At 31.8% G+C, this 8456-nt stretch overlaps 1 long non-coding RNA gene across 1 annotated transcript in view; it reads left to right on the top strand.

Annotated features, from left to right (window-relative positions):
- LOC116102319 overlaps window positions 1–7360 on the top strand; it is a 29346-nt gene extending 21986 nt beyond the window's left edge. Inside the window, exon 5 of the long non-coding RNA XR_004123075.1 lies at window positions 3405–7360. This is a non-coding gene — a long non-coding RNA (uncharacterized LOC116102319). The remainder of the gene's footprint in view (window positions 1–3404) is intronic.
- The last annotated feature ends 1096 nt before the right edge of the window (window positions 7361–8456 follow it).

Raw genomic sequence — 8456 nt, 5'->3', positions numbered from 1 at the left:
ATATATATATATATATATATATATTTCCAGAATAGGTTTGGATACAAAGTTAGACTATGTATAAAAGTAGCAATAGTAGATGAATAAAAAATACATAAAAACCACGACAATGTGAGTACTTCTTTAGATGTTGTGCATGTCAGTCAACAGCTTTCTAGATACGTTCTGGGCATAGTGTGTACCAATTTTCTTTCATCTTTTCTACTTTCTCAAATGGTTTTTAATATAAGAAGTAAGTTTAGTATGTTCATGTCTGACTGAAAATTTAATTACAGGGAGGATGATGCTGTTCTTTTTTGATTCAAGAATTGTCTAGGCTGCATCCAGAAAGCATCTCTCAAAAAATAAGTCATACTTTTAAATTATTATAGTCTGTCAATTCCATGTCAGAGTATTTAGTATTTGTAGACCCTATTCTTCCAAAATGCTGGAATGCATCAATACTTCAGTTGTACTACTTGTAAATATTTGTCTAGTATTATATTAAATCTATAATATTTGAGGATAAAATATACCCTATTTAAATTTCATTAAATATACTGTATATCAGATTGTGAAATGACTGTCAGTCTTAATAGAAGAAAGGAGTGCTTCACAATTTTGATTCAGTTTCTACAAGAGCATTATATAACTTTTGATTCATTATATTTGCCTGTTATTTCTATAGAAGGTGATTTTCTCTGATCAGGGGCCATGTTGCCCAATCTAGTCCTATCTACTTAAGAGTCAACACAGGAGTCCTGCATATTTGAGGTCACTTTGACAACAGTGAAACCTCTTCTAAATAAATTAAATTTCCAAATAATTTAAATTAATTTCAAGGAGTTTTCCATTTCTAAGAAACAAAAACAAATCAAAATTTACGCATATATAATTTAAAGAAGGGGCCGGTCTTTATATCAAGCAAGTAGCTGAACTAGGGCATTTAGAACATATGGTTGTGGCTTTGAAGTAAAAGCATTTTCTTACCATTAGGGATTTAGTTACTTTATAGTTGCTGTGAATAAACTACCATGACCAGGAAAGCTTATAATGGCAATAATTTACTGAGGATTTACAGTTCAGAGGTTTAATATATGATCATTTTGGAATGGAGCTTGGCAGCAAGCAGGCAGGCATGATACTGGGGCAGTAGCTGAGATCAGATATCTAGATGCACTAGCAAAAGACAGAAAGGTATCTCAGAATGGGTTAGAGTTTTGAAACAGAAGCTCACCACTAGTGATGCACCTCCTCCAAAAAGGCATATATCCCAATATTTTCTAAACAGTTGCACCAACTGAGCATATAATGGATAAAGTTATATTTTAAGTTTAAATTACTCTGCTTGAGAAATCTATAAAATGTTCCTCACATGTAAGCCCCACTTGTCCAAGGACAGATAAATTCCTGGAATGCTGAAGACTGTTGTTTATGTCTGATAATGAGCCATATGGTTTTTTGCTTCTGTAAACTGCACAGTATATATTTGATCATATGTAGGCAGGAGGTACTGAGGCAGAAAGTATATCAATATGTATATTTTAACCCTAATTGGACAAAGACAGAAAGTACACAATTTTTTGTGGGTTTTACCTTTAAAATTCTGCAATAATGTAATTTGTTGTGATATGCTGGACATGGCTTCCTCTTATTAAGTATTTAATAAAAATTGCTTCCAATTTAGCTCAAAAAATGTGGTAAAAGTCTTATTCATGCCCAATGGAATTAACATGGACCAAGAAGTCAAATATATGAGCCTACAGGTACCATTCTTACTCAAATTACTGCATTCCTGTCCCTGGCCTACAAAAGCTTTTGGTTATAGGAAAATTCAAAATTTACTCCTACTTCAAATCACCTCATAAACTTTGACAGTGTTAAGACATTAAAAGCCCAGAGTTTCATGTGAAACTCAAGGCCTTCTTTAATTATAAGTCAAAAAGTAAGTTATATGCTTCCAATACACAATTCCACAAAATGTATACTATCTTTCCAAAATTAGAGGAATGAAGGCATAAGTAAGGAAATACTGTGTCAAAGTAAGCGTGAAACCCATCAAAGTACAAACCCTATAATCCCATGTCTTATATCACAGTGCTTGCATGCCTTTCTCGTCCCAGATTTGTTGAATGAAGTATACTCTTGGATGACTTTCACTCCTTGCCTGCAGTCCTGCTTAGGAGACAGCCCATTGTTCTGGCACCTTTAACATCCTGTGGTCTCCCTTTCACAGCTTCATGCAATGGCCTCTCAGTACTTCAGGGACTCCAGTGCCTTGAGCTTGGCATCAGCTGCTTTCCATAACAAAGGAGGAAGATTTTATGGCCAATTTTCTCTTGTATTCTCCATGATTCTAAAGCCACAACCATATGTCCTACACTCCCTAGTTTAGCTACTTGCTTGATATAGAGCCCGACCCCTGCTTTGAATTATATATGCATAAATTTTGATTTATTTTTGCTTCTTAGGAATGGAAAACTCCTTGGTCTTTTTCTTTCACAACTGGCAGGATTAGCTTGATAGACTCTTGCCCTGGGGATATCACACCCTTTATTCCATTCCCTCCAGGACTCTCCTTATCTTTTCAGTACGAGCCTTAGGTCCAATATTAAATTTTCTGGTGCTCTTTTTTCTCTTCAAACTATGTTTTTATTTTTTTCTTTCAAATTTTTTGTCTATCTTCCAAATTTCTGTTAGAATGGCTTGTTAAACCCTGCTTACAGCATCCAACTGCTTCCCAAGCCCGAAGTCTTAAATTTTTACATATTGTTTCAAATCACAGTGTGGTAAGACCTATCAGAGAAATACTTCACTCTTGGTACCAACTTCTGTCTTAGTCACATTTTAATTTTGTATGACAAAACAACATGTGAAGGCCACTTTCAAAGAAACTGTTCATTAGGGTCTTACATGGTGAGAAGCATGGCAGCAGGCAGGAGATACTTTTCTTCAAAATATTGCAGAAGTTGTGCAAAAAGCTTTTAGGTCTTCAGATACAATAGATATGTATTTTCTTTTTCTTTTCAAATAGAGGGGATTCACTATACATATTAGGTTGCAAGCAATAAATAATCCTTCTGCTATTGCCTCCCTGATGTTGGAATTTGGATTTTTCAAAAATATTTCCATAAGAAATTATTAAATATAGTGCATATTTTAACCTATTAGTTGCTTGCTTAGATCCTATATTGAAAATATTAGGTTCAAATATTAAAGTGATGAAATAGCATATAAACTATGTATAGTAAGAAATAAATGAGGAACATGATAACAGTCATTTTATATATTATTTTTCATTGCTTTCAGAACTAGAAGTTGCTTCTGTGGCATTCTTATAAAACCTTGAGGATGATTTCTATTTATTGGAAAGCTGGTAACATGTTACTTTTTCACTTACACTCTTCTTTTTTATACTCTTCTAGGTGGTGAACATCTTTACATGGACATCAAATATGCCTTTCTGAAGAGGCTTCATCTACAGCATCTCCCAAATACCATTATATATTTATTGATTCTGGAGTATTAATTTACCTTTATCATCTTACAACTTGTATAGAAGATCTCCAAGGAATAAAAATGACCTGCTCTTGGCAAGTAATTGCCTGAAATGTTCAGTACTTCTGTTTTCAGTATATCTTGGACTCACATATTGTTTGTTGCATATTATCATTTATTCATATTTTAATTTGCAAATGAAATAAACTTTCTAAGTGTGTTGCATAGCTAATGAATATAAACATTTTATGATACTTTGGATTATAAAAAAGTATTTCTGACTAATTGAATCTCCCTCTATATCAGTTTTGTTATCATTTGTGAGATGGCTTCCTCCTCCTTTGAATAAGAAATTCAGATTTTAGGCAGGCCCCAAAGAAGATTGTTTGGCACTGTGGTGTTCTTTAGAGAAGATTCTCTGGTGCCATTTTTGCTGATATTACTAGTCTTTGTCTAGGGCAGAAACGTAAGTCTCTATGGTTTGCTTTTTCTCCAATACTACTACTGGAGACTTTCATGCCCTTGTAACTGAGAAATGTCCTTACATTGATAAGGAGAGCCATTGTAGAATGTGTAGCATCATATTTTCATTGATATCACTTTTCAGGTTTGAATTAAATCTCACTATTTCAAAGTGATTTTACTTTACTCTGTAATGTGGTTTTTTTTCCTCCTTAAACTAAGTAAAATAATATGAAGTAGTGCTTATTTTCAATATTAGTTGTCTGTTTCTATCAGTTCATTTGAAAATGACTATCTACATTTCTCAACCTGTTTTAATAATTATAAGAGTGAAAATAATTGGTATGAATTTCTAAAGTGTGTCGGTATGTATGTCTGCATGTGTGTATGTGCATGTCAGGTGTCTATAGAGGTCAGAAATGAAAATCAGGATTATATAATAATTATTTTTTGAATGTTTACATTGTTTACTAATACATTATTTAATAGGTGCCAGTAAGAAAGCTCAATGGAAAAAGCCAATTGGCAACTCCAGTTGGATTACTGCAACCCAGGTTATATGTAAAACAGAATATAGCTGAGAACAGAACACTTCGGGGATTTTTAATCTCATAGATTTGAAGTATAACCCATATCTCCTTACTCATTATATTATTATTATATTTTAGCTATATCCTGAGATGTGTCCTGGGTTCTTTTTATAATGCTTATTTATTTTATATGCAGTATTGATATTTTTTGTTATTGTTGTTTTAGTTGCAAGGTTAAATTAGTGTATTTCAATTAGTCTCTCAGGCCAGGCAGTGGTGGCACACGCCTTTAATCCCAGCACTTGGGAGGCAAAGGCAGGCAGATTTCTGAGTTTGTGGCCAGCCTGGTCTACAGAGTGAATTCCAGGACAGCCAGGGCTATACAGAGAAATCCTGTCTCGAAAAAACAAACAAAAAAATCAATTAGTCTCTCATGTTAACATTTTCTGAGGTCAGATTGATTGTGACTCTAATCAGACACCACTGCAACTTATCAGTTTATGTTAAGCGCCACGAAACTTTGTTAAACTTTAGATTTACAGTCCATATTTTAGAAATTAGGAATTTGTTCTGTAGTACAAAAATGCTTAAGGCTAATCATTAAACTATGTTCCCATGAATATTTGCAATACAAAAGTCTTGAGCTATATTTGGATTTTAGTAGATAATTGTCTAACCCATAGCCAACTTTTTAGGTCTTGTTTCATCAAGACAATCTTTGGTAGATTTAGAAGTAGAAGGTACAAAAAGAGTATGTTTCCTTGTACATGTTGCTGAATGCCCTACATCAGTGGTTCTCAACCTCTGGGTTCCAACCGCTTTGTGAGTTGAACAAATCTTTCAAAGGAGTCACTTCAGATATTTTATATTACAATGCATAACAGTAACAAAATTACAGTTACAAAATAATTTGATTATAGGAGGTGCCTACTATGTTAAGAGATTTGTTAAAGGACTGTCATATTAACCATTTTAAAGTTAGTTGTTTTAGTACATTTTAATATCAACATCTACTGTTATTAAAGAATTCTGTGGTCATGCATTGCTAATCTGCTATTCCAGTTCCATAGCAGCTTATAAGAGATCAACTTTCATGGTGTATATACTAGTCAGTTATTTTCTTATGTTTATATGAATGTACATGGAGATTTTAGATGTAAAATCTTTGTATTAATGATTTTTCCATTTCATATATCATATTGGTTTACAGATTGTGTTTGCTGCTACATGTGATGTTGATAATATGTACAATTATATAATTATGATAATATTTTTGAGTTCCTACTTATATAATAATTTTCTAGGTATGGTAATATTAGGTCATCATCTGTATATGTCTTTGGTTTCTGTCAATATTGTGAAATTGCTTGCAAATGTTTTCTGGGTTAAGCCAGAGTAGTGGTTTAATATAGTGCTAATTTTCATAGATTTGCCTTTACTAAATTTCAATGGGTTTGTAAATAAAAGCCAATCTAATAGGTGAAATAATATTTTTAAAGCCCAAATTAAGACTAATTTAAATGCTTAATGGCCATGATTTTATAAAACTAAATAGAATTTTAGTAGTAGAAACAACTTAAAGTTTCCAAATTTTGCTAAGTTTAGTGATACAGCTAAGGTTACATAGTGATACCTTGCTCAATGTTTACATTTTTTTCACAAATTGCTTGAGTATGCACTATGGTAACAAGTTTTTTTTCCCTATTTTATTTTGTTGTAATTATAGAACCATATGCTTTTTTATAGTCTGACTTATCCTCTGCATTCCTTTCACTTATCATTTCCCTTATTCTTTCTGTCCCTGTTCTTCTCATCTTATTTCTGTTAACACATGTTGCTTTGTTTTCTGAACTGTGTTTTCATTTAAGATATGCTGTTCAAGTTGGCCAACATTTTTCTGTAGGTATTTTATAAAAGTTCCTTTAAACTTGGCTTAAAGTTTAAGAACTGCTGATTGTCTTGTTCAACTCTAACATTATAGTACAATGTAATATGTTATAATATATTACATTACTGTAAGGATTATATTATATTATACTATATTATATAGTTATCCCCTAGATTTCTGTTTCTTTTCTAATGAGAGAAAGAAAGGGGTGGTTCTATTTGGAAAAGTAATGAGAGATGAAATATAATTAGAGGGAGGAGAAAAATAATTATTATATGTTATGTGAGAAAATATCTATAAAAGAAAGCAGAATAAAACTTAATATCATAATCTTGATATCTAGTTTGAAAGTATACCCTATGCATTCTTTATATTTACATTTCCTTAGTTGGTTTAGTCTTGTTTTCTTCTGTGGGATCGAACAGTATTTGCAAAAGCCATGTCTATCTCATATTATTTAGTCAGAATCAATTCTATAGACTACTTTGGTTCTTCATAACATTGACTTTCTTGAAAAATAACACCTTTCAGGTTTCAAGAGCCCCCAGCTTCTGATTTTTTCTTATAAAATGATTGAGGATATATATTTGTCATAGGAAAACTTCAGAATAAATGTGTGTTCAATAAATCATGTCAAGTTTCAATGTTTATTGTCCCAAAATTGATGATTATTAGTTTAATTCAAAGTGAAAATTTTCTCCAATGTTAATGTTCTTTCTAAATAAACATTACATACAATGACCATTTGAAATTTTATAGATCTCTTTATAATCAAACTTTAACCCTATCAAATTAAATGTTTCTTGTGTTTCTATTTTTGAATACCATAAGAAAATGTCACATCAGATTTTCTGTGAAAACCTGGTAGAACTCTTCTGTGAATAAATCTGAGCCGGGCCTTTTTAAAATTTTTGTTTATCTGTTTTTATATAATACATTTTGATAACAGTTTTCCCTCTCCTAAATCCTCCCATATCTCTTGCAATCAAATTGAGGTTGTTTCTCTCTCTTACAAAAAACCCACAAACCCAAACCAAAAATCATAACAAAAAATTAGATAGATGAAATCATGACTAAACAAAACAAATTGAAATGAATGCCACAAAAATTATTGTAGTTTTGGATGAGTGATTACTATTTTTATTTATAGATTATTGTTTGAGACAAGGAATCCCACTGTAACCTTAGTTGTCTTAGTGTTTTCTATGTATGATATGCTGGCCTTGATCTCAGAGCTCCACAGGATTTCTTCTGTCTCTGCAGTGCTAGATTTAGAAGCAAATGTTACTATAACTGGCTGTGGTCTTTTTTTAATCAGAAGGCTTTATTATACTATTTCCCTAATTATTTATTTCCAGTTTGTAAAGAAGATAATCTCTTTGTTTAACTTTGGCAGTTTGGAAAAAAATTATAAATTCACCAGTTCTTTTAGATCTAGATTTTAGTTTCTGACATAATGGAACATATATTTTTAAAGTGTTCCCCTATATTATTCTTGACTTCTTTGATGTTTGTTATGTTTCCTTGATCATTTCTAATTCTAGGTATTTATGCCATCCCTTTCTTCTTTTTGTTAATTGTGTCCATTATATTTGTTCATAATTTCAAGAATTCAGCTTAATGATGTATTGAATCATATTTTTCTCATTTCAATTAATTTCTGCTTCATTTTTATACTGTAAAATTAAATATTTATATTTTTAAAATATTTTTGCTTTTGTTTTTCTTACAGTCCATTGTGGCTTATTCTTGTTTTTTCAGTTTTTAAAACTATATTACCTAGTCATTTGTCTGTGCTATTTTTAGTATTTTTTGAGATATGGCTTTTTCATGTTTCCAGGTGTTGCAGGGTTTTTCAAAACTGAGTAAACAGCCAGACAGGTTAGCACATACATGTCATCCTAGTGTGTGGATAAACAGCCCAACAGGTTAGCACATACCTGTCATCCTAGTGTGTAGAGGCAAAGACAAGAGCACCATGAGTTTCATATGCACCTTGGATACCTAGCTATACTATGCATTAAGAAATAACAAAAAATCAAAATATTAAAAACTGGGAAAATCTGACACCATTTTTTCTCATCACTATATTGGATAAG

Source organism: Mastomys coucha, unplaced genomic scaffold, assembly GCF_008632895.1.
Source record: "Mastomys coucha isolate ucsf_1 unplaced genomic scaffold, UCSF_Mcou_1 pScaffold21, whole genome shotgun sequence".
NCBI lineage: Eukaryota > Metazoa > Chordata > Mammalia > Rodentia > Muridae > Mastomys > Mastomys coucha.
The sequence above is the reverse complement of the archived record's forward strand: the minus strand, read 5'-3'. Positions and strand labels throughout refer to the sequence as shown.